Source organism: Oryzias latipes, chromosome 3 (genome assembly GCF_053564925.1).
Source record: "Oryzias latipes strain Hd-rR chromosome 3, Olatipes_Hd-rR_3.1".
In the NCBI taxonomy this organism is placed as follows: domain Eukaryota; kingdom Metazoa; phylum Chordata; class Actinopteri; order Beloniformes; family Adrianichthyidae; genus Oryzias; species Oryzias latipes.
Genome location: NC_136239.1, coordinates 29,071,311 through 29,098,664, shown reverse-complemented (window position 1 = coordinate 29,098,664; position 27,354 = coordinate 29,071,311). Strand labels below are relative to the sequence as shown.

The window sequence follows — 27,354 nt, the reverse complement described above, 5'->3', positions numbered from 1 at the left end:
AGAGGGTGTAAAAAAATGCTGTGATAAAATTTTAAACGTATTGTATTATTTTTTATAAAATTAAATATCAAGGAGGATTTTTGTTTGCAGTTTAGTTGATTTAACTATCTTTTACAGCACAGTTATTTGCTCTGCAGAGTTGGTGCATATGGCGATCTCTAAAATCCAACATATATGAGGTTTTGGGGCAATGCTTTTCAAGCTATGCTAGATAGACACATTCATTCAAGTGTGCTGACACCTTAAATGGGTGATTAAGACATTCAGCACAGGACAAAAACTTAGACTGGTACTAAAAACCTGTCTGCCATTTGTTTTGTACCTACTGGATCCAGCAGGAACTTATTTTAAAGGTCTTCATTTACTGAACACAGGATTAGAAATACAATAGATAACGGTAAAGGTATAGAACTGTCTTGTTTCCTGTTTTCTCTTGCCCCCCCTCTTCCATCTCCATCCTCCACATCACTCGACTTTCCAACATGACAAACTCCTCTCTGCTTCCACTTGCATCTTTCGTGATATAGAATAACCCATCTATTTTTTTTACCCTTCATTTATAGGCTATATGCAATGTGAGTCTATGAGATACTGAGCAGATCAATGTCTATAGATTGGCTCATTGGAAGCCATTAGTTATGGGTTTTTATAAATCCAGTCATTACGGTGGTTAATCTTGCAGAAAATTAAATTTTAGCTTTGTGTACAGTGTTTTGGTTAAAATGTGTTGATTTTTATTTTTTCACTGCTGTTTTTATACCTTTCTTGCCATTATTTCTGTGTTTTTGATGCATGTGTGTGTGTGTGGAGGCTCTGGAGTGGGATGCGGGGGTTGGGGTTGATAAAGGTGTTTTAGCTCCATTCTCACTAAGTCATTCTGGTCATGCCAAAAAATCCTTCAAGAAAACTGCCCTTACAACAACATAGCTTGGCCACAGTACTGTTTTTTTTAAGGGTTTGGCAATTTTCTCTATTGTCAAAGCTCTTTTTATTCAATTTATTCAATGGCTTTAATATCTTTAAAAGTGTTGGGAGGGGGTATTTTTTTTCTTCCAGACAGTTTGCTTTTGTTTGTCAAAGAGCATTAAGGCTCCGTCCAGGTCCAGCTTTAATTTTCAGAATTGGTCATGATTTCCTGGACAACATTCCGCCCATTTTCCTTCCTCTGCTCTGCCAGGCATTGCACATCCCATTACAGATTTACTTTTCACTTTATTTATCAACTTTAACTCTCCAGCCCCTCCCCTACCAGCCTTTAGTGCTTTTCTTTGGTTTCAGTTGTTTAAATTTGACCTTTGTTATAATTTCGTACATTTTTTCAATATTTATATTTCGTCTATACTTTATTGATAACACAGCTTCTGCCCTTACCAGTTTTCCCTCATTTTCTCCTCTTTTCATCTAACTACTCTTCCTTTTGCCTATTTTTTTTATTACCAGTCCACTTGCCTCAAGGGTTCAGTTCCTTTTTGCTTCCCTCACTAAAACCTACATTGTCTACTAAAGAAACAATAGGTGCTTGGAGCACAAAAAGAACAGAAAAAAACCACTTCATCCCACCCCAACACTGCCCCCCACACCCCTCTCTGTTCCTCTCCTACCCTATGATGATATGCAGAGTAGGGCAGCAGCCTCCTTTTGTTTAGCTTAGCGCAAATGAAAATTGCTAATCAATTTTTACCCCCTCTTATTTCATGGCGTGTAGTTCCTGCCCCTCCCCTGCCAGCTGTCATTGTGTGGTTGTGGTGCAGGGCTGAAAGCTTCATTAGCAGGAGGACAGCATGTTTTGCCCCTCAGCAATGTATTCATAGAATTACTAAAGATAGGACATTGCATGGTGTTAGTCATAGTATTGGTTTAAGCCGACATTAACTTGTGTGTCAAAATCAGCTAAAAGTACATAACATTTTTGATCATTATTGTTATAATTAAAAGCTTCTAGCGTATTGCTTTGACGACAGAATATAAATGTAAAAAAGAAAAGTTACAAAAAACTTGCTCTGTGTCTCACCTCTGTAAGGGTTATTTCAATTTTACGTTTTTGTATTTTGCTAGCCATGAAGACATCAATGGAATTCCTCCTTAGGAGAAATATCTCTTTTGAATATCTGCATAAGATGCATTCGAATTTCCAAAAGCTTGTGCCAAGCAGTGGATTTGCCAGTGTGTAATCTTACACAGTATGTTAACAACCTATCTTCTATGGTTGAGGTAAAAGGAACAAGCCAGTAGGGCGTGTAAAGTAGCCAGAATTCTCTTTTGCCTTTGTCATGTGCACCTGTGCGGGGGGTTTGAGTTGTCCAAGCCAGTAGACGGTCATAGAGAGAAGTGGCTGCATTTTTAGATGAGCACAGGTGTGCCTTCCAGTTCCCTTGAGGCTCATGTGGCCATGTTAAGAGACGTCCTGAAAATGAAACATATGATTGTCGTGCGTGTGGTAAATATATTGTGAAGTATTTGTAAGAATAATGTATGTGACACGCACTTATGATGTATGGGGAATGCTGTAGTACAGTGCCATTTATGCAGCACTCCAGTCATTAGCGCACACGGGCTACTTACTGACTGCATGCAATTACTGCACACAAAAGAAGTGCAGGTGATAGGTAAGTGACTGTAAGATCCCTGTAGGATAGCCAAACGAATTATGCTCTGATTGTCTAATTTCCACATTTGTAACAGTCAGGCTGCACACAAGGAGCATGCACATTTTACTTGAACAGCACTAACGAGCCGCTTGAGCAGTGTGCAGGGTTACGGGGGTTGAAAAAAAATGTGGATCCAAAATGGGCAAAAATGTGCATGAACATTTTCGCCTTACAGGCTCACTGGGTTGTCTACAACCTTGATATTTCGTGCGGGCCACCTGAGTGCCTCATACAGATTTTTTCATTTTTCACCCACAGACCCACAGGTGGTATCCACCCATAAGGGCATTTGTGACTGAGAAATTTACTACAGGGCTAACTTGAGTCACTGTACTGTACGTTTGCACCACAGTAGGCAGGTTGCATACCTTTTTCTGAGAAAAGGATTGTGCCCAAACTATGTGTCAACTGCCAGTATAGTGGATGACTCAGGCCATGTGAAGTTTCTAAGTTGGTGGATGCCAAAACATTTAAATGGCCTGTGAAAATAAGAAGAACAACAAAATGATGCAATTATTCTTTTTAAAATTCAAAATGTTATAACATCTGCAGTATTTTCTGTTGCTTTGCTTGGTTGGATGCTGACATCACCAGCCTGTCGGTTTTATCCAACAAAATGGGGATGAGGATGGCTAAGAAAAAAACAGTTATCATTTTTCTGCTGATGACAGAGATTCAAAGCTCCGACTGACTAAAGGTAAGGGATATACATGATTTTTTTAAATGTTTCAAATATTAAAATTTTTTTGCAATCCAGCTTTATTCATCTAGTGTAATTCAAGTAGTGGGGCGCGCGTTGCGATGCCGGGGGGGCGCGCAGTAGTGGCGGTTTTAAGCACAGGTAATACGGGCAAAATGAGGGCGGTGGTGACAGCAGCTCAGTGCTTGGAAAAAAATTTGGTCCACTATTGGTTTCCTATTATCTGTTATATGACATAGTTTGTGTCAGCCTGAAACTGTGAACTGCTGTCCCTGCAGCTACGCTCTCCTTTCTCTGACAATGAAAAGGGGAAGGATAGTGGGCTCAGGCTAGGAGGTGGAATGCTCACGAGAGCAGCCTCTGTTGCGCAACACCAGAATCATGGTGTGCCTTTAGATTCCTCAGCTCATGCTAATAATGTCATTCTTTATGAACTATTGTAGACGTTTTTATGGCGTGTCTTCATTTTCCATAAATGTATTCTTTGTCTGCCTCTTGTTTAGTTGGTGTCAGTATTTGACATAAAGACTGCAGCCAATGCAGGAAAACAGCTGCGCTTTATGAGATCATAAATAAATAATAGATCATTTAGAAAAAAAACAGCACAATGTTTTTACCTATTTCGTCGGACTAAAAACGCTAAATATATTGGTGCTGCTGTGTTAATGTTTCAGATTAATTTACATTTAATATTTTTATCGATTGAATTATTTTTTCTCAGCATCAAATGGTTCAGTTGGTCAAAATGTTTCTAGTTTAAATAAGGACAGATTTTTTTATATTTTAAGCTCTTTAAGCTTCTTTTCTGTTTTAGACTATAACAGGGTTTCTGTGTGGCAAAATAAAGTTAATATTTGTTGAAAGTGAATTTACATAATTTTTTCTTTTGTTAATGTTAAAAGATACAATTTTAGGTACACTTACACATTTTTTTAATAGACACTAACCTAATGTATTGTTCTATTAATATATTATTAGAGTGTGTGTGGGGGTGGGGGGTTAGGGGGAGCGCGAAATATTTTCTTTTTCCTAGAGGGGGCCTTGCAAGTGGTAATTGAGAAGCACTGGATTAAACCCAAAGTAAGAAACTAGAAAAGGATCCACAATTATTGGCACCTTTTTTAACACCTTTGGCACTCTACAAGGCATTTGTTTACACATAACTGCTTAGGTTTTCCTCTGTCATCACTATCTTGATTAGTGACACTTAAATAATTGTAGACCACATTTTCCTAAGTGTAAAATGATTGTGGACCCAAACTTATTTAAATCACCACCCAATTTCATCAGCAGCAAAGCCTGCAGAGAATTTTAGAACTTTATAATCATGCTCAGTATACACCTTTTTAAAAAAAAAATTAAATACATTTAATTTATCAAACTCACAGCTGAAGCTATCCTAAAGTCTTCTTCCTCTTTCGGCTTCTCCCATCAGGGGTCGCCACAGCGAACAAGTCGCATGGTAAACTTGGCAATGTTTTACGCCGGATGCCCTTCCTGACGCAACCTTCTCAAACCGGGCTTGGAACCGGCACAGGGGTAGAGAAGGGAACAGGGAGCAGCCCGGAGTTGAACCCTGGTTTCACGGACGGAAGGCGCCGCAAACCAGCACGAGCTAAACCGGCTCCCCTAAAATCTTCCACTTTCGGCTTCTCCCATCAGGGGTCGCCACAGCGAACAAGTCGCATGGTAAATTTGGCAATGTTTTACGCCGGATGCCCTTCCTGACGCAACCTTCTCTAACCGGGCTTGGAACCGGCAGAGGTAGAGAAGGGAACAGGGAGCAGCCTGGAGTCGAACCCGGGTTTCACGGACGGAAGGCGCCGCAAACCAGCACGAGCTAAACAGGCTCCCTTGAAGCTATCCTAAAGTGCCATACAAAAAGCAAACACATCAAACAGACCTTTGTTTTTGGTGTCACTCGGGCAATACACTGAGCCCCACATTGCTCCTGGTGGTTATAGGTTGGCACCAGTGTTCGGCAGCAGACCCGCCATCACTGTGTGAAACTTTGGGATAAAAACTTAATTTTTTGATCAGTTTGATGTAATATATTTTTAGCTTCCATAATTATCAAAAATAGAAAACAATAAGTATTTCAGTCTAAATCTAATGGTTCGATATAAAATATGTTGAATTTATGGTAAAGGTATCAGAATATTCTGTAGTATTTCATTCTATGAGGTGAAGTAACAAGGGAGCCAGTTTAGCTCGTGCTGGTTTGCGGCACCTTCCGTCCGTGAAACCGGGCTGCTCCCTATTCCCTTCTCTGCTTCTGTGCCAGTCCCAAGCCCGGATAAATTGAGAGGGTTGCGTCAGGAAGGGCATCCGGCGTAAAACATTGCCAAGTTAACCATGCGACTCATCCTCGAAAGAGAGGTTGTTTCGCTGTGGCGACCCCTGATGGGAAAAGCCGAAAGAGAAAGAAGAAGAGCCGAAGTAACAACAGCTAAAGCAGTCCTAAGAATTCATTTTGATAGATGCTGCTGTGTCCACTATGGATGGATGGATAAATGGATAGAGCTACTTTATTAGCCATTGTCACATGTAAAATAAAATTAAAATAGTGCTCTTTGGTCAGCGTTGGCGCCCTCGCCTCACAGTCCAAAAACATACTTCATTGGTTAATGTGTTTCTCTGAGGTGTCCCTGTCCAGGGTGTTTCCCATCTTTACCCAGTGGTAGCTGGAACAGGCTCCGGCAACCCCATGACCCAAAAGGGATGTAGCATGTGCAGCTGTCATTCATAAAAAAAAAAGAAAATTTCAGATAAAACAATTGTGTGTGTGTGTGGGGGGGGGTTTACTTGGATAACACAATGACAATCCTTTGTCTCTCTTTCTCCCCTCTGTTTTAAGATAAATATGTCTGCAGGTTACAGTTAAGTTTTTCCATGCTCTTCTATATTTAGGTTTATGATTTGCTTGTCACCCCTCTCTTCAGTGTCTGGTTGCCTTCAGCCTGCTATAAATAGCACCACCGGACAAATATATGATTATACCTTCAATCCTAGGATAAGAACACACGACCTGCTTAATTCAATCATACTCTCCTTAAATGTCTCTTGGTCACAGTGACTACAGGACCTACTTGTGTAAGCAAGTTTGAGCATAAATGTGTGTGAGTGCAGCTGTGCAGAAGTGGTAATCCAAGGCTCTGATGGTCACTTGTGACTCTTTTTTTCCTGAGTGAAGTATCATGTGCAGGCCTTAGTATTTTCCTTGAAACCAGATCACACCAAACAATCACATGGACCGCCATCTCAGTAGCAATGTCAAGAGTACGTCTCTGCATTTCTTTTCAATATTGTGTCATGACAATGCATACTTTCCTACAACCTCTACTCAGGATTTTATCATCTTACAAATTCTCAGAGAAAGATTTTCTGTTCACGCGGCCTCGTTATTTCATCTGCTAGTTTAACGCCCACTGACAAGCGTTAGGCCATTTTCCACAAACTTTAACACTTCACTCACAGCTGTTTTCAGGATGTGTCAACTTGCAGTTGTGTGCAGATAAGTCTCCCTGCTTATGTTAAACTTCCGTTATCAAGACTTACAGAAACAGAAACATGACAGCAGAAACAGAAAAGCTGGATTTTAACAATTAAATTGTATTCAAGATTTAAAAAGAAAAAGGTCATGAGACGAACACACTTCTGCTGCAAATATAGCATAATGGCAAATGACAGTTCTGGAAGCATAATATAAGTCTATGACGGCACCAAAGACCAATCACGACTTAGTTTCGCACCAAAAGTTGAGCACAGTGGTCTACCACTAACAAACTAAAACAACCTTGAGCTTTGCAGCTGTCAATCAGCAACCTTTGGGTTTAAAGTTTTAAGTAAGAAATACAGTTCGCTTCATTTGCTTCATACACAAAAAATGCAGTGACAAGTCTGTATGGGTAAACATGAAAAAATCCAACTGGGAGGTTCTGGTAGCTTAATATTTTGAAATTCCTTGAAATGTAATTGTGCATGAATTTATCACAAATGTTGATACGTTTGAAATCTTAGCTTCACATCAGTCTGTTATATGGTCACATTTCAGCTTCTGAAATTGCAGTTTTGTGCAGTTGGGTTGAGTATGTACTTTACGTTGTTTACAGCATATTATGCCATGTGACAATTAGGCTTCATTACTATGTTTCTCTGACCCAAAAACTCCTTCTTTGTCCTTGTGTGTGAGCTTGTATATTTGAGAAACTACTTTTATCACCAACCTGGTTAATACTAGAAGGCTTGATGAGGGTCAACAACTTGTTCATAGGCAAAGAAACAAAAAGTTATCTTATAGTAATATTTAGGTTAATTGTGTTGATGTCTGTTATGCAAAGAATAAAATCAGAAATTACCTCTTGGTGTTTAGGATTAATGTTTGGATTTCATATTAAAAATCACGGGAAATCAGTAAAATGTCCAAATACGAATGGTTGTGGGACTGTGGGTCAGTGTGTGGGTCTGCAGGGTGTAAAAAAAAAAACAGTTGCTAATCTGCAAGGCGGATCTAGTCGAAAGGCCATTCTTATTTATAGTCGACTCCCATTCTGTCTTTAGAATGGAAGCGAGAGCATCCTTTGTACAAGACATCATCTTTTGAAGGAAAACTTTCAGCTTAGTCTGCTGAGTCCCTCTATAGCTGGTCACAAAAACAAGGGCAACTTCCAACATAAAAAACACAAATGTTTGATGGCACTATCTGACAAATTAAGCTGCCTTGACCTGACTCCATTGCATCAGTAAGTTGTTTAGATGGTTTTATCTTGGAAATTGAAACCACTGACATGAGTTTTTTTTAATGCCACCTGCAAAAATTAACTTGCTAAATGTTTGGAAAAAGTAGAAATCTTATCTGTGTGATTTGCGCCTACTGTATTTTATAAGATTTCTTCAAAAAGTCTCTGAGAAAAATTAAATGTGTCACTTATAAAGACAGAAAAATAAAGAAAAACTTTAAACATTTTAAACGTTTTATGTAATGCAAAAAGATAAAATGAAAAGGAAGTTAATTACAGAAGTTGATGAAAATCTAAAGAAGTTACCAGTTTTACAATCTTTCCACAAATGTCTTAGCTCATGCTAAAGTTCTAATTTCTCAAGGGTAGAACATTCTTTCTTTTCAGGATGATAAAAAAACTCACCAGGGCTAAAACATCTTTAACAAAACTGTAAATCTGAAAAACTGTTTGGCTTAATCACAACTTCCACGAGACAAATTTACTGTAATATTTAAAAAAATACAACAGCATGAAGGTGAATTAAAAAAAAAAAAACGTTTTTTTTTCTTTTAAAGATGCTTTAAATTCAGCTGATTTTATCATATGTCATCGTTTGAATTTCTTAATATTTTGCAAGTTGCTGGAGCTGAAATTTTGAAAAGTTTTTTTCTACTTCCGCTCTCAGCTAAAAACATTATATTTGAATCAAATAAGGCAACACAAACTGCTCTGATTTTGAGTTTTGGACCAATAAGAGGACTGCTGCCTCGAAACAAACTTATAACACAGTAAACATCAGCCAGTGGGCATAAAGTCATAGTCATTGAGCAATGCCTGAAGATTTTCACACCTAGTAATAAAATGCAAAGCTCAGTGAAACACAGAGATAGATTTTAAAAAGGCTAGACAAGAACATCCTCAAAAAGCAGATTACTTTGTCAGATCATCATATGAGTTTAAACAAATCATTATCAATAAAAAGACCAAGTAGTTTGTCTGAAGTTGCAAGCTTGCTTTAAGGTCATGTCAGCAATTAAATAGAGGTTTTTACCAGCATTCCTGTTGTTGTAATATTTTGATTCAATATATAGTATTAAAGTATCGTTGTTGTACACTCCTGTGTGTTTGTGCAGCTCCCACTCTCCCTTAAGTATTCTTACCTTCCATCCACACAACCTTTCATCCACATTCCCCTTTTGACTAGAACTATTGCTCCATTTTCTTGCTTTCCTCTCCTTCTCCTCTCCCCATCTCTTGTTCTTGTTCACTTCACTTTTTCTTTCTTAAATAGATATTCCCTCTCCTCTTCCTCTTTCTTCCTCTGTATTGAGATACCCCCTCACAGCACTCCCAATGACCCTGTCCATGACCAATAACCTCAGGGGTAAATGCGAGGTCCCACCTCACCAAGAAATAAAGACATTAGCTTCCTCCCACCGTCTGACCCCGTCTCACCTGCCTCGTCTTCCCACACCCCCCTCCTGGCTTATCCCTCTCCCTAAATCCCCTCTGTACCTCCGTCTCCTGCACTGTTTTCTTTACCTGTTTCAAACTGCTGGTTGGCAATGCTTGTCGTTCTTTTTTTTTAAACAGTTTTCAAATCAAATGGTTATAATATTTCATTGTGTTTTTGATGTGTTTTTTTTTTAGTCTTATTCTATTATACCTACATATAGCTAAGGTTAAACTTCTACTTCCTAGATCAAAATTATACATTGTTGACTGGGAGGTTTTCCCTCTGAATTTTTTAATCTTGAATTTTTCTATCATGAAGCTGGTCCCGTCTCTCTGAAAACTTGCTCTTCCTCAGCTCTGTCATCTTCCCAGTTTAATGCTGTAATCATTTTCAAACCTGTGTGCCCCTTTTTTTCAATCTGACCGAAACAGTCCATCTCAATCTGCAAGTGCCTTTCTTGTTAGTTTAGATGTATCTGGGTTCTTGTTTACTGTAAAAGAGTAAAACTCTTTAATGTGTTGAAGCAAAGAAAGGACACATTTATAATTTTTTGCTCTTACTAGATGGTGTAAAATGACAAGAATATTATAAAAATTGAACATAAATTGTAAGATGTAATAGAATATCATTCAAAGCAAGAAGAAACCATATGTTGGGGGTGAAAGCATACAATTCCACTAAAATTTGCTTTGCAAAGAGAAACTTTTTTTTCCCTTGGTGGTTTGTAGTTTGTGTATGGTTATGGGGTCTAAATTGGTTACTTGTGTACAAGTTACTTTGGCTTTGGGCTTCTTTGCATACACATCATTAGTGTGTTGGTTTTTCATCCACAAAGTAAAAAAAAATAGAGGTTCCCTTGAGAATACTGTTGTTTTCTCCTCATTCTCTTGTTCCTGAGAGAAAGGGAGATGCAGAAAAAACATTTGTCTAGTGGACTGTTTTGCTTCCGCAACACAAGTCAGCCATGTCACCTGCACGCAGCGCTTTGCTTGATGAATATTCATGGCTTTTCCATTTCAAAATGCAGAGCATAAACACAGAGAACAGTGTACATAAATTCCTTTCTTGAGCTGATTCAAAATTCCTTTCACTTTTTACTAAGATGTCTGAACTTTATAGAAAAGACGTGTTCTTTGCAATTGGAGGGAAGGACTGAAAGCAGTAAAAGATGTGCTGGAAAAGTACATTCTAATTGCTTTCTTTTTATTTTATAAAACCATTAAGTCAATGAAAAATAGGCCAAAACAACATCATTAAACAATCCAGTAGTCATCAAAGCTTCTGAGGCCTCACATATAGCAGGTTACATACTTGATGTGCTCGATGTGGCTTGCTTCCATGTCACCTTGGTCACATGTGTTTATGCAGCTAGTAATCCTATAGCTACTCTGTCCTTGCTGCTACGCCACATCCTTTCAGTCAGTCTCTTTCCATGTCTCTCCTTCAAAAACGTAAAAGATTTAGCCTGCATGTCTTAAAGCAACTATTCACATATTTAAAAACCCCAACTAAATTAAGTGAATCTTGAATATTAAATAAGTGGCTGTTCAGTATTGTAGTTAAATATGTTATTTGTCTTGCAGGCTGTCCACACAAACACATTTCAGCATGAACACGGCCTGTCTTGTAATAACATATTGGTGAAACTCCCTTTTTCTTTTTTTCCTCTCGGGGTTTGTGCTGCAGTTTTGTAAGATGAGAGTTGCATCACTATTAGTTATTTTCATTTTGGGGCAAAAAATTCAAGTTTTTCATCTGAAAAAGAGGAGAGTGAGAATTTATCTGAACGTGCTTGATTTGGCCTATAACAGATGGGCATACTGCGACCCACCGCCAAATCCATGTACCCTCCTCCCTCCACACACACACATTTTCTAGTATAAGACTTATGATGCTCACAAAAGTACTCTCTGATTCACAATGAAGCATTTTGATGAGATACACATTAAAACACCAAACACATAAAACCTATTGTGAGCAATAATTGTATTATAAGACAAAAAAGCCAGAGCCATTAATTCCTCATTTTCTATAAACATATTCTAAAAAAATCAAATGAAAAAGAAAAAGAAAAAAAATATATATATAAAAATATTTTTAAAAAATGGCTATTCTCGGACTGCTTTATCTGATATGTTGTAGCGGTGAAAATTGGTGTAAATGAAAGACTTGGTGTCATAGAATTCCAGCTGAGCACAAACCACAATTACTAATTTCTCCTCCATGACCGATTTTCAAATAGTTGAGTACTTCTGTGATTTGAAAAGGACGCCATCCATACGTCTATTGCAATGCCGAGTCCCTGATTGGTTAAAGTTCCACTGATTTAACTTTGAGCGTGCGTTCAGTTGCCAACCATCTTTTGCATAGAGCCCACATACAGACTTAAAATATTCGTGAATGCGGAAGTATGGGACGCGGAAACCCAAAACTCGCATATGCGCATGTTTACGTTGAATTTTCATCAGAAGGGGTCACTTAAAAGTACGTTTTCAAGTGTAAACGTTGCATCAACTTTTTTCTTTTTTTGTTTTCTTTGTTTTCTAATATTTTGGCTTTTAGGAACCAGTTTAACCTTTCCCATTTACAATTCTGTGCATGGGTCCTCTTTGATTCCCTCTTTTTTAGCTGCTGTCTTTCCTCTTGCATCCATGCTGCCCTCTGCACCAGGCCTGTGCTTATTATAGAAAGAGAGGGAAACAGAGAATAATGGAAAATGAAGGCAAAAAAGATAGAATAGAAGAGAAATAAATAGAAAGCGAAATCTGCTTGTCAGGATTTCTGCATGTCTGAGTGTCAGAGGAAGAGAGAGAGATTTTTGCTTATCAGACAGGAAGTGGATCTCTTACAATAGCATTCTGACGTTTCCCCTTCTCTAATTTTGAAAACTGTTAAGATCGCCATTCGAGATAGCACATAAACACATGCACACACATACACACGCACGCGCACACATCATAGCGGTGCAGATAAGATGCAGCTGCTAAGACAGAACCATTGAGTCAGCAATATGTATTCACAGACTTAAGACAATCACAAATTCACACGAACACCACTGCGCACACACGGACCCAAAACTGGGCACCATACATGCCATGTACACACACTACTTACAGGCTTGCATTTGGTATTCAAATACACTTACAACAAACACAGAAGACAGGAAATAAACAGGCAGAGGAAAATACATTTGGGTAATCGGGATGTGGAGATTATGATGGAAAGAGGGGAAAGAGGGGAAAATTTGAGTCTAAATAGGAAACAGAGCGTTTTATAAAATGGGCAGAGTAAATGCCCTGCAGGAAAAATAATTAAAAAAACAATCATTAGTAGGAGATTGTCTTTGTAAAATTCTTCGAATGCTTTCCAGTGATAAAGAAGAGCTCTGTTTTCTACTGTCGATGATGGTTCTCAGGTTTTCTACCACCACGACACTTCAAACAACAGAAGGGGGGATGAATCTTTTCCAGTTTAATGTATAAATGGAAGAGCTTTAGTAGATGTTTTGCTACATTCCATTTGTTAATGGTGAGCATTGTTTTTAACTGTTTCTTAGCTATTAGTGGGAAATAAAGTAAAAAACAAGGAAAATTCAAAGTATTTGTTGTCACTTTGTTTAGGAATAGACAAAAGTAATTTCCCCAGGAAGACTTCTCCCGGAAATCAGTTTACCCCAAATATATTTACATTCTGCAACACCAGGAGTTTTTAACTAGAAACCAGGTGACTTAAGTGCATGTAAACACACCCACAAACTTCACAAAAAGAAGAAGTCAACTAAGAGCACCAATTTCTCCTTCTTCAAAATCACAGTAACCCAAAAATCATGATACAAATTTAAAAATGAAGGAAAAATACTGGACAGCCTTAAATTCAGTCCTTTAGAGTATTCCATCTTTCGCCTTGGATAATAAATAGGTAATCTAAAGTGTTTATTTTGGCTCGTTGATAGAGAAACCTCAAGACTATGATGACAATAGAAAGTTTGAAAACATTAACTGCTTAAGTTTTTGCATATTTCTGCAACAAAATACAAAAATAACAATAATGTATTAAAGATATCCTAGAAGAGCAAATGACTTGTAATTAAAATAAATGTTGAAAAAATATACTCTAGTTTTCAAATGTGTAAAATGTGAAATCTGTGGCAAAAATTCCCCCACAAAAACATAAAGAGCTTGAAGTGAGTAGTGTTCCTTTTTACCCTCGATGAAGGAGGGATCAGATTTTTATATGTACCACAGCGGGGTCAACTATTGTCTGACTGATGAACAAACAGTTGGGCCATCCCCAAATCCCAGTTGGAGCTTACACACAAACACACAGCCTCACACAGTAAAATCCCACCGCGTGTGTGGACAAACAGAGGATGAAAGGCAAGACAGCAAGGGGAAGAGCACATATAAAGAGCTTCTGTTTTATTAATGAACCTGGAAAAAGGCTTGGGATTCTCAGGATGAAATGTGTGTGAGTGCATTCATTTTTGTGTTGGTGTGTGTGTGGGTGTGTGTGTGTGTGTGTGGGTGTGTGTGTAAGAGTGTCTTCGGCTGTGCAGCCACACAGCAACAGAAACCAAGGTGGCTGCCTTGACTCTGCTGGCGCACACACACACATTCACACACACACATGTGGTCTCTAATAAATTCACCCTAATTCATTCTTTCTTTTCTCAGGGGAAGAGCCAGCAGTTTGTCTGATCCAAGGAAGCTTCACGTTACCTTCAATAAATAATTGATGCTCTGCCACTAAGTTGCATTCACTTGCTTCTCTTTTTTGCTCTCGGTGTATCTGTCGATTTTTCTTTTTTATTCCATCCAGTTTGGGTTTTTGTGTCTCTTACATCGATGTCACACCGTCTCATTCCTCCGTCCTTTCTGCAGCCTCTCTTTTCTCAGACTCCATCTGCATAACCAGGACCAAAACATCCCTCTCTGTGAAATTTTTGGTTGTATATTAGGATCTCCAACATTTTCGCAACTGTGTTGTATCAGAATTTTTCGACAGGCCAAATTCCTCATTTATTTGAGCACATATGTCAGATCCAGATTCCTTTAGCAGTCACAGCACAGAAGGTGTCTGCATTTATATACAAAGGGTGCATGAAAATGGTTTTGTGCATTTGTACATCCCTTTGTAATGTAATATTCCATTATGGTGCATGTCTGTATGTATGTGTGTATGCACATGGACCTTCTTTCCTCACTCCCATTGGGATCTAACCCCACTAACCAGGGGTTAAGTGCTGCCTCTCTTTTTCTCTAACATTCATCTTGTCTTCTCTCTCTCCTACATGATATTCCCATTTATTTATATCCTGCCATTGCATTCTTTAAAAGCTCATTCTTCCCTTCACACCCAAGGATTCCCCACTGGTGTTTGGATACTATTCACTTCCCTTGGAGCCTGATGAATATATTAAGCCACGCACATACAAAAATCACAAGCTTGTCACTATAATGTGGGTGCCAGAGGCAAGAATATATATATATTTGTAACACATTTATCAATTTCACCTTACTAATTATGTTTTTCTTTTTCTTTTTTTTTTACACTGAATGAACAGTTTTTGTGAAACCCACAATAATATTTTACAATATATTTATTTAGTGCAGGACTTTGTGCCAGTTGGTTCTACTGGTGTCTTTGAGAAGCATACAAATCTTTCAAAATAAAAGCTCTTAGAACAAAATGCTTTGTATTGAGTCAAGAAAAGATGGCTGTCAGACTGTAATTGTCAGGTTCCAACTTATAAATGTGGAAATGTGGCCATTGTATTCCACATTTTATGTAGCTTTATACTGAATAATTTGAATTATGAAATGACAAGGTACTAAAAACCTAAATATTTTTAAGGTATGTTGACGAAAATATTTGGCAAAATTATATGCATCAAGCAGCTTTAAAAGCACAAATACATACTGTATATGTACTAATTGATTAGGCCTCAAATGTCAGAAGCCAAATAGCACCTGTCCATATGTATTAAATTAAATTATACACTGTATTTTATCCCACGAAGGGAAATTCTTTCTCCGCATTTGACCCATCCCCTTGGGGAGCGGTGAGCTGCAGCCGAAACCGCGCCCTGGAGGCAGTAGCGTTAAGGGTCTTGCCTAAGGACCCTCACTGGGTGATGTTTAACTGCTCGCTATTGATATGGTAATTGCCCCCAGTACCATTGCTCATTCCCCTCCGGGAATCGAACCCTGGTTTCCTGCATGGTAGCTTCCCACCTTACCAACCGAGCTACCCAGCCACCCATGTATTGCTGGATAACAGAGAGCTGTTTTAACTAAATAGGTGTTGGCTGAAAGAAAAATGTCCAGAAAATGCTCCTGGCTTGCAACGATGTCACCCATTGGTTTATATTGAGCCTGTTTTTCATCTCTGTAGTCATTGGCATCTTGACTTCATCTTTAAACTGTGCTCAAAAGAAACATTCTGGATCTCTGTCTTTTTTCCTAACAATGTTTTCAGATCTTTTAAAGTTGAAGCTAAATTAGTCATTCACAAAAAACCTCTAAACACCAATTTTTAGCATTTTGTTTCTCTTTGTACAAATAGCACCAAAAATAGAAAAAAAAAAAGTTGTCAAAACTCTGAGCATCTTGAGAAGTGAAACTAAAGAAGCCAGTCCATCGGTATCCCTCCCGTGTGTGTGTGTTGGAGTGAGGGTAAGAGGCAGTCACAGACACAGAGAGAGCATGTTTTTGATGGTTGGCTTTTTGCTGATAGACTAGAAGAGTCACAAGTCCCTAATCCTCACCATCAGGGACTTCTAAACACAGACACACACACATGCACAAACACATTCTTATCAGGTTGCCCAGTGAACCATTATGACGTGATGTATGAGTGTGTGCGCTCTGATGAGGGGATACCAGTCCTCCCATGACAGAGGTAATCCTGTTCAGCGGCAGGTCTGGATATTCTAACTGGTGTGTGTGTCTGTGCTTTTTGTGTGTCTCCCATAGCAGCAGGTCACAGAACCCAAACCCACTCCCTGCTTTCCTGCCTGCGCGACTCTTCTGCTTTGTGTCTCACATTCTTTCACTGCATTGGGACAAGTGTAAAGATTTCTACAAGAAGGCTGCTAAAAGTGCAATCCTTAATTGATTCAATGCACAAACTCAAAAAGGCTTTAATATTATTGAGTTTTCTTTTTTAACTTAAAGGACCCATACCATGCTATACTTAAGCCTTTTATAGTAAATCATATACATATACATGATTATATATCCCCTTTGGCACACAAAAGAATACATTTTTTATTAAATATTTCCCTACCCAGAAGTAAGACGACTCAATCACTTTTGCTCCTTGTGGGCTTGGCCTATTTCATGACGTCAGCCTGGAGCCGGCCTCGGCAGCGAGTGTGCGTCTGGCCCACGAAAACAAACAACATCCGAACTTATGCAAAGCCGGATGTCCATATTGTGCAAAGAAAAGAAAAGCGTTTTTGCCAAACACCGCTAGCTCCAGGGAGAAAGTGTGCGTTTGTGTTAGGCTGGGAGGGGTGCTGGCTGTGCAGACTCTTCTTGGAAGGGGCTGTTCTCACTGGTCTATGTCAGCTCATGAGAACCCGCTCATTTCTGTGGGTTGGAAGGGGCTAGTGCTCAGAGAGAGGAGGTTTTAGAGGACAACTCAGAAATGCGTTAAAGGTTAAAAATACCACTTTGGGGTTTCCTCTAGTGAGGAATTAACATTATAATACACTTAAAAGCTCAAAAAAATATTTTGCATGGTATAGGCCCTTTAAAAACAGTATCTTCCGAATATAAACATTTAATACATCAGCAATGAAAAAAAAATCAAAATTATCTACGCTCTGTAATTTACTAGTTTTGTCTATTCTTTATTGTATCATACAAGGACTGTAATATAAACTTAAAATTAAACCTTTTACTATTTTTACTCTTACCTTTTCTTGACACCTCTAATCTTAGCTTTTAATGAAGATTGAGAGTGGCTCTGATTGATTTTTGAAATCAAAAGTGATGATATTAGCAACAGTTAAGTATGTGAGGAAAAGGCTGTTTAAAAAGCTTACATGTAAGCCTTTTGGAAAGTTGAAAGAGTTTTCTGGATTATGTTTTGCTTGACAATGTGTTTGAATAAAAACAATAAAAATGACCTGCAGCTCTTTGACACAGAATGTGAGACAGCCAATGGTTTTATATGACCAGAGACTGCAGCTTGGGAGTCAGTAATTCAAGCAAGGTACTGGCCATAGTCGATGATATCATGCCCATAAAGTTCTTTCCTGTCTGCAATTGGAAATGAAATTCACCAAATCTCTTTTTTTTCTTATTTTACTTGCTCTGGTCTCTAATTTACAAAAAGCATAGAAAGCAGTTTGTTGTTCTTGAATGTTCTGGCTAAAGCTGAAACATCCCATATTTTTTACCCTAAACATGATTCATATTAAATCTTAACTTATTCTGTTAAAGAAAATCAGAAAAGCCTGTTTACAAGACAAGGTCTTATTCTGGATAGAAGCCTATTCACATATGTGTTCATTTTAACATGCTTTCCTTGCTTGTTTATGGCCTGGTTCAATTAAACATGAATATATTTGTATAAATATTTAGATAAATATGCAGGATTTACATGTGACTCACCGTATAAATCATGGCAGAGGAAAACATCTGTACGCTTTCTTGTAAAAAGGGTTTTGTGAAGGACAGTGCATGTTTAGCTGTACCGTCTAGTGTGTTTTGGGGCTCTCACAGTTTTGTTTTTCAAAATACCAGTGGGGGGTTAATGGAATGGCTTTGTTGGTTTAAAGGAATTACCAGCCTCCTTTGCCAAAATCAACTCATAATCTGCTTTACAGGCCCCACTAGGCTCACTGCCACACTACTGACTACCCCTACCAAGACAGAACACATGCACATCAGCGATGAGCAGCCAACACCACTACAAGATGCTGACTGTCTTGAGATTTGATAGAAGGGATGTAAGGATAGGGACTAGAAGAAGACAAACACAGAAAAACTAAAGAAAAAGTATGATATAAATACAAGAAAAGATGTTTAGCAATGTTTATCAGTACTAGTTGTACTTAATTTCTGTGATATCTTAACTGTAATCATGTCTGCCTAGTTTGTTGTTGCTAATGTTTAACATTTGCTCCAATGTAGCTTTAAAAAGTGTCAAGCTCTTTCTACACAGAGTAGTCGTTCCTTTCAAGTACCCTTTCAAACAAACTGAACATGTTCAGCCTTAGTCCAGTTGCAAGCATATAAACTTTTGCATTTACCATTTGCATAACTGCTAAGGCATTGAAGCACTAGTTTTGTGGTGTCGAGCAGCTTTCATAGTGGGATGCAGAAACTTTTTGCTAGGATATTCACTCTTGGGAATTATGATTGCTCTTGATCAGATTGTAAATCAGCTGTTCCAGTGAATGACTTGTTAGCCTCTGTAATTTGTAGAGTCCAGACTGCTGGGTAGTATTGCAATTTGTATAAAGACTGACTATATAAACTTAACTTTCACATTGTCCCTACTGTATATTGGATTCGTGATATTAAAGAGGAAAAAAGTGTAATTTTTTTGTTGTGCATCTAATTTTTTAAAGACATTTTTATGACTTGGCATGGATAAAGGCCAATTTTAATACCATATTGGCGAATTACATTTTTATCCAGTGATTGAGATTTCCATTTGTGTCACATAATGTGCACTCAACAAAGACCAGAGCAATTGTAAAAGAGTTGTATAGGTAACTTGTCAACACCATCATTACGATATAAAGATATTTGTTTACTGCTTGCATGGCCAAGGATATGAGCACAACAGCAACACAGAATGCACATTCAGAACATAGTTTTTTGCACATTCACCAACGTAGTATCATGACAGTTTCCTTATACACATTTATACATAGAAGTAAAGTGCTCTGTCAAAGTACAAAAGTGGAATGAGAAAGACGCAAAAAGGGAAAAAAAGAGAGGTCTGAGATCTGAGAGGAGAGACGAGAACAATAGCTTTAAGTCTTGACAAACACTTAACCAAGGCCTTTAGACTTACACTTTGGAGCAGACGTGTCTGCCTGCATACAAATAGCAAATACTGTCATTCTTCATCTTACTCAGAGGCTTTTGATGTTCTATTCACAGAGATAGAAACAAAGGAAGTGAAGGAGGGAAGTGAGGTAGCGAGAGTGCAGTGAAAAGGTTAAGGAAGAAATTCAAGGAAGAATTACAAAGGGGAAGCAGAGAAGCGTTTTCGTTTGATCAGAAAATAAGAACTCACGTTTTCAGCAAAATTTGACTTTCTATTTTCCTAAAATCACTGTTTTGTTTTTCCTTTATGCTTTCTTTAATCTTGAAACAGCTTAGGTGCTATAACAAAAAAGTTACTGCAACAAAAGTTGCTGCATTACACCACTGCTTTGGATTTCTTTTTTACATAATTGTAAATCATGGCTGCCCTTGGGCTGGTTTAAGAATTACAATATTGCTTTGCTACTAAACCAAGATCTGGTGACTCCGGTGACATCACTAAATAGTGTTATTCTAAATAAATGCAAAACCATTTCCATTTACAAAACTTACAAGTGTTTTTAGATGCTGACATGCCATTTAGATGTTTCTTCTTTATTTAGTCTTATGTGGGATGGGCATATTGACAGTTTATTTTTACTCACTCCAACAAAATGCTAAAAATGCATGATTGGGCAGAACAAAGTAAAAGAAGTTTGTAGAGTCCACCTATGGGTTCACTCACCTGCCAATCAAAAATAACTACTGCAACAATGCACAAGTTTAGGCTCCAATGAAATATTCACTTTCAATTATAGTTTTTAACAGTTGTTGGGATTATCAGAACAAAAAATAAAAAATAAATAAAGTAAAATAAAAATTAAAAAAAGATCCAAACTTTTTTGGTGTGAAATTTGAATTTTTAACACAGGTTGGAACAATGCCCCTTTCTGCAACCAGCTCCTAGTGGCATGTAGAGGAACTGCAATGTGTTACTTTAGGCTTAACGTCAAATTCAGGAACAAAAGGTGTGGGCTTGGTTTTGACTATTGTAGCTGATGTTTCCATGGTTAGACTTAAAGGTAACAAAAGTCATGCTGTTAAGTGTTTAAACCAAATTTACCAATCCAGAATTGTCTTAGATAATTCCATCCATTGTGAGAGAAGAGATTAAAAGATGCAACATCAATTTATCAATTGTTGATGACCTTCCTTTTAGTAGTTACAGATGCCATAAACCAGTGTTTGTCAACCTTTTTTGAGCCACGGCACACTTTAACCTTGACAAAAATCCCACGGCACACCAGCATCCAAAAAAAAAAAAAAAAAAGGAGAAACTCATAGTCTGTATTGATCTACAGCCCCTCTGCAATCTCACATGCATTTTTGTGATCATTTTGGCAGAAAAAGCTGGACGTTGCAGCTGTTTTTTCTAAAAGATGTTAAGTTAAGTTAGAAGATTTAAAAACTGTTTGAGTGTTGTGGTTTAAAGACATTTTACAAGAAAGACTCATTGTGCGCTGAGACGCTGTCACTTTAACCCAATGCATCATGGGAGATGTAGTGTGAAAACTGCCGCAAAAGGGCAGAAAGACTCGCGTCTTTGAGCTTCATTGTTTTGTTCACTTGTTCCACGGTCTGATAACAAATCCTGTGGAAAGCTACACCGCTAAATATGAGCTCTAGCTGGTATTTTTGTTGGAACTGAGAGACTTTATGAGCAGAATTGGAACAAGGAAGTGAAGACTTTAACCACTTCTGATTGGTCAGACTGATTACGTGTGATTAAGACTCCAAGAATGATTGGTGGAGACATTTAAAGGGGTGGGACTTTTCCGCAAATAGCTGAAGCTACGGCTAAATCGCGGTACCATCATTCTTATCAAAATGACTTTAATAGAATCAAATAAACACAAAGAAAAAAGTATTTTACAATCTTTCATATTCCTAACTACTCAGTGTTTTATCAGGGCCTGTTTGGGTGAACAAAGAGCTGATATCTTGGAGATGGTAAATGGTTTTAGATCAGTTAATGAGGGCAATTTCCCACGGCACACCTGACCATTTCCCACGTTACACTGGTTGAAAAACACTGCCATAAACCATGCCTTCTCTTTTCTTTCTGTTTCTTTCATCTTTTCATTTTCACTTGTTGTTTGGTTTCAGTGAAACAAACAAAATTCTGTTAAGACATTTTTTTACTCAAATGTAACTATATAATCTCTGAATTGAGAGAAATTAGTCTGGTAAAACAAAAAAAAAAAAAAAAAAAAAACTGTCAGATTTGCAAGTCTTCACGTGGAAAGAGTTAGAGAAGCAATACCCCCCCACCACCACCAAAAAAAATAAAATATAAATAATAATAGACTTTGAAATCAGATACATCCTTGTGCTTTGGCTTAAAAAATATTCCAAACATCTTAGATTGTCTTAAAGAATTCCCTTGTCTATGTGAGAACAAAATCAATAGTCTGCTAAAAAACTTAAAAAACACCAAGTAAATATTTACTGGTGAATACAGTTTTATTAATGTTACATTGTTTTTAACAATGTAATTATTGAAAACAAGCTGTCATGCAAAAGCTTCTGGCAAATAGTAGATCACATTTTGTCTCTGCCAAACCGCAAAAGCACTGGCAGGCGCAAACATACATTTCTACCACACATGCTCCCACACATACAAATAGCAAACACTCTGCAAGTTGATAAGTATGTCAGGAGACCAGGAGAAATAATTAATTATCTAGCTAATGGGCACCAGAGTGAGTTCTGGTTCATTAAGCTCTAACTGTTTGTTTAAACACTTGTGTTGTGTGCTTGTGCATGTAAGGATGGGGTGGGGGTGGGGGGTAGCATGCAAAAACACAAGAGGGGGTGTCTTTTTACAGCACATATTCTCTAACAAACATACAGTCATGCTATTAACTTTGATTCAGAGATGCAAGAATTTTTTTCCAGTTTTGATCCTAATTAGCTATACATTGCTTAATGACTTAAACTTAACTAAGGTACTGAAGCCACAAACTGCAGCATCCACTAGAAAAAGAATTACCAATGTGTTTGTGTGCAGTTTTTGCACAATTGTATGTTAGTGTTCACACACACTGTTTTGAACGGCTTTGCAGTTTGCATCAACTCTGTTGCTTGGAGGGTTGTGCTGGCTACAGTATGATAAGTAAAAGCAGCCCTGACTTTAATCTGTCTCACTCCCACTAGAAAAGATAGATAAGAGGAGGGGGGGGGGGGGGCAAACTCAGGCTGAGAGAGTGGAACAAGTCAAAGAGAAAAACTTGTATTGCAACTATAATGTGCATCCAGATCAAATGGTTAACATTTGATAAATTAAAATTTAACATTTAAAATTTTTGATAAAAATTTTAAATCAGGAAAAAAAACAGCTTTTTGTTATTAATTTTTATTTTGGAAATCAAGTGTAGATAAAAAAAACAACATTGTTTTCTTAATAGGACACAAAAAAAATTAAGCAATTCCTGTATTCAAGATTTTGATTGGGTAATAATATAGAGAGTAAAGAGAAAATAAATATTCTGAAAAACAGGGAATTTAGCATCCTTACAAGTCAATCAGATCAGAGATCAGCAAGCTAAAAACATTGATTAGAACTCATAAAACAGAGATGTAGAAAATATTGGGTCACCGTGTGGACATCCCTGAGGTTTTTTCTTTCTTTTTCGGAATCACATTTTTTTTTAGGAGTTTTTCCTTACTGAGGAGGGGGGCCTAAGGGCAGGGAGGCCCAGTTTAGCTTAGTCTGTTTGGTTTAGTTTAGCAATTAACTACTGAATTTTATGACTGATTTCATGTTCTTGACAATTACCGGTATGAAGCCTATTGAGACAACTATTGTAATACTGGGCTATTTAAAGAAATTTGAATTGAATTCAAACTATCCATCATAAATTAGAAAAATTGGTGGAGCATTTAGGCTTCTCATGTAACAAAATATAACAGGTTAATGTCTATTGGGCGGCCATGGTGCAGTGGTAGGGTGGTCGACCTCTAATCGGAAGATTGCAGGTACCAAATTCCAACATTGCCCACCCATGTGTCGAAGTGTCCTTGGGCAAGACACTGAGTTCCACCTTGCCTCTGGTGGAAGGTTGGTGCAGCTGTGTGTGTCTGTGTGAATGGGTGAATGGCACTGTGACTGTAAAGCACTTTGGGCCTTCGAAGAAAGTAGAAAAGCGCTATACAGGTGTACACCATTTATATGGCTGAACATGTAAAACAGGACATTGTAGGCCTATTGAATGATTATCTGGCTTAGACAAAGCATGAAAGTCAAAAATAAAGTTGGGCCTAAAACTGAACCTTGCACTTTTAAACTTGCATTGGATAGATATGATGTTATCAATGCTAAATACATAGGTTTATTCTGAAAAAAAAAACTAATAAACCAATGAAGTTTGATAAAGTTAAAATGTGCTATGCCCTGTTTATCACTTTTCTGAAATAAAAAAAACAGCTACAGGTTTTCACAATTTTGTAAGTTTTCTCAGGAAAAATAAGTTAAAAATTTCTTTTAAAAAGAAAAGCAAAGGCATGATCACTTTTTTGTTTTCTTACAAACCAAATTGTTTTTATTATTATTATTATTATTGAAAGTACCATGTCCCTTATGATGTTTATGATTTTTCAGTGTAGAGGTGGGTTTTTCTGTGAGCAGCTCTGATGGCAACGTACACATGGGACTCAGCTCAGTGGTTTTTCCCACTGATTAGATGACTGGCTAATGCTCATTCCAACCATTCAGACACACAAACACACAAATGTGCACAGAGGCAGCAACTAAACTGAGCTAATGAAAGTTGGTCAAGACCCCCTAGGAGCATCCAATCACCTCCTCACTTTTAAGAAAGACATCAGGTGGTATGGAAAGGAAAATATGGTCAATTATAGAAGAAGAAGTTTAACATTAAATAATGGTGGAAGACGTTAAGGCAAAGAGGAGCACAATATAATAAAAACTGACAAATAAATGCTGTCCTGCTTTAATTTGGGTTGGAAAGTTTGTTGGGAAGTGATTAAGATGCCCCTGATGGGTGTCCTCTTGCTGTCGATGTGTGTATCCCCACATCTGGGTGTACTTGTGCGCTAGAATTACCCACATTGCTTCAGCAATTGACTTGCTTGCTAATGGCCATCTCTGCTTTCCTTTGATGGTCATTGACTTGGCCCTCACATCAATATCTGTTTTTACAGCTATTCTATAGGTTAGTGCCTGTGTGAGCTTTTGCGTTTTGTGTGTGTGCCTCTTTGCGCCCATGTGTGTTGTTATTCTAAAAGTGGCAATAAGTGCACCGCGGAAGTTACCTCCCTGTTGGAAGTAACTTTTATTCTATGATCAACTTTCTCATATTTCAAAAATGCTTTACATATATAGCTATCCTAAAAACTGAACATTTAAATAATGATTGCTCTTTGTACTTATTTTAGTTGTTGTTTTTTTTTAAACATAGCCTGAAACTTTTATTGTGACATTATGCTTTGTAGACTGAGGTAGGGCTGCGTTCTACGCTGAAGATAACCTCAGATATCCAGTACTTATTAAATTTAGAGCTCTTTACAAGGAATTAGATGATGCTATTATAGAAGTTATTTTTTTATTATTATAAACATTTACCATTGCTCAGGGCTCTTTCATTATTAATAAAGTTTTATTTATCGGTCTTCAACACCATTTTTTAAGTGGTAATCTGGGTTTGGTTAGTGGTGCTCTAAGTCTTGACAGTTACTGGTTCCTTCAAATATCTTGTTGTGATGCATTTTTTCTGCATCTGAAGTCACCAAGAACTTTTTTCTCAGAGATTGTTCATTTTCTGCTTTTACATTTTACAAAGGAACAAGAGTTTCACCCTGATATGTGGTTTTTGTTGTATGGTAAATTTTTCACAAAAATATACATTTATAAAGTTGTTAGATGCACATTTTCACAAGAAGATGAAAGCTTTCCAGGGTTCGATATGTAAAAGCACATCAAAACAAAAAGCTTTTTATGCAAGTCACTTTAAAACTGATGCCAAATTTGACAGTTTACCCTGCACCACCTCTGCATATAAGACTGGCAAAAAATGAAAATACAAAGTGACTTGTGCAGCAAACGATTCAAAATGTTCTCTGTTTTATCGTCATTATTAATAATTATATTATTACTCCTAGTTTTCTGCTTGACTAAGAATGCAAATTATGACATTTGCTGGAAGCGAATGTTGTTTAATTTCTTTAAATTGATTTGAATAATATTATTTTATTCAGTTGTTTCTAATGTTAATTTTAAGAATATTTTTCTATATTTACACTTTTATTTTTGTCATTTATCACAACACATTTTATTGCAGACTTATTAAACTTTCAGAGAAGTTAAAAACAAATAGCCTATTCATTTATGAAAAACTAAAATATAGTAGGGAGCTGCCCAGTCATAGCAGAATACTTCTAATGTCTAATATTTAATATGTTCAATTTTTATATTTATTTTTAAACTACTGTTTGTACCAGAAACAGTTGCAGTTTTGGCTCATCAGCACAGCTTTTTGCATCTTTATCAGTTTTCTCAGGTCTTGACATCCATTTAACATTTTTGACCAGTGATTCTTTGGTCACAGAAAAAGGGTAATGAAAGTATCACTTATCTCACTGGATGGATGGATGGATGGATGGATGGATGGATGGATGGATGGATGGATGGTTTATTGGAAATTCACATGTACAACAACATTTTAAAAGTGCTCTTAAGTCAGTGCATCATTTAATTAAAAAAACAAAGGATTCACAAGAGTTTGCTGGTCTCATCCTCCGAAAAGTTTTCTTTAGAATTTCTATATTTTTCAAACTTCTTAGTTTTCTTTTATTTTATGGTTCCATCTTTTTATGTCATATTGACATTGTTTGGGGGGGGGAATATAAATGTTAAAAAAATCCAGTTCTAAAAGTCACTCTCTGTTGATGAAACAGTTTATTGTTTAACATTTAAAAATGTTCCTTGAAACAGACTGATTCCTCTTCCCTTCCTCCTCATTAGTCTCCTCCCATCTCCTCAGTTTGGGAAGGATTTGGTCTCATATACAGCAAAACTATCACCACTCCACCCAGGAGACCACTCATCTCTCTCTTTTTTCAGCCTCTTTTCCTCCCTCTATCCATCCAGTTACCCATATACCCATCCATTGATTGCCGCTATTCCTGGACTCTGTTATCCCTCTCATGGTCAGGCTCGGTTTTCCCTTCTCACCACTCAGCTCTGTGCATGGATGCTCACCTCTGAATTCTTCATGTTTTTTTGACTGTCACATTCGATTAGGCACCAAATGCGCTCTGGAATAATAATCACAAAAGATAAACACTTGTTTTTTCTCAACATTTATTAGTAAATTAAAGCAACCCATTTCTCAATGTCCTTAACTGTTATAAAGATTTAGATTATTAAAATGTAAGAATTTAAATGTAAGCAAATGTAAGCAAACATGCATGCTTAGATTTAAATCATTTTTTATTTAATTTAAATCAACAGTTTTTAGTTGCAGCAGAGTCTTTGCTGTTTAATTTCTCCAAGAGAGCGAAGTATTGACCAACACAAAACAAAGTCAGTGACAAAAGTAGACTGATCAATGGGATTAGTCTCACTCAAATGGACTCATTGCCTGTTATATTTATTGATAAAATAATATTTTGGTTTTTGGCTGGTTAAATAAAAAGTAATGTATGCATTTTAAACATTTCTCTCAACTTAGTTTTTGTTATTAAAATTCCTGCAAAATTCCTTAAAAAAACCAACTAAATAAGCACAATTTACAGAGATTACAAAACCTTTAAGGCAAAA

At 37.3% G+C, this 27,354-nt stretch overlaps 1 protein-coding gene across 3 annotated transcripts in view; it reads left to right on the top strand.

Moving 5' to 3' along the window:
* esrrga (estrogen-related receptor gamma a) overlaps positions 1 to 27,354 on the top strand; it is a 128,852-nt gene that overhangs the window by 4,684 nt on the left and 96,814 nt on the right. The window lies entirely within an intron of this gene.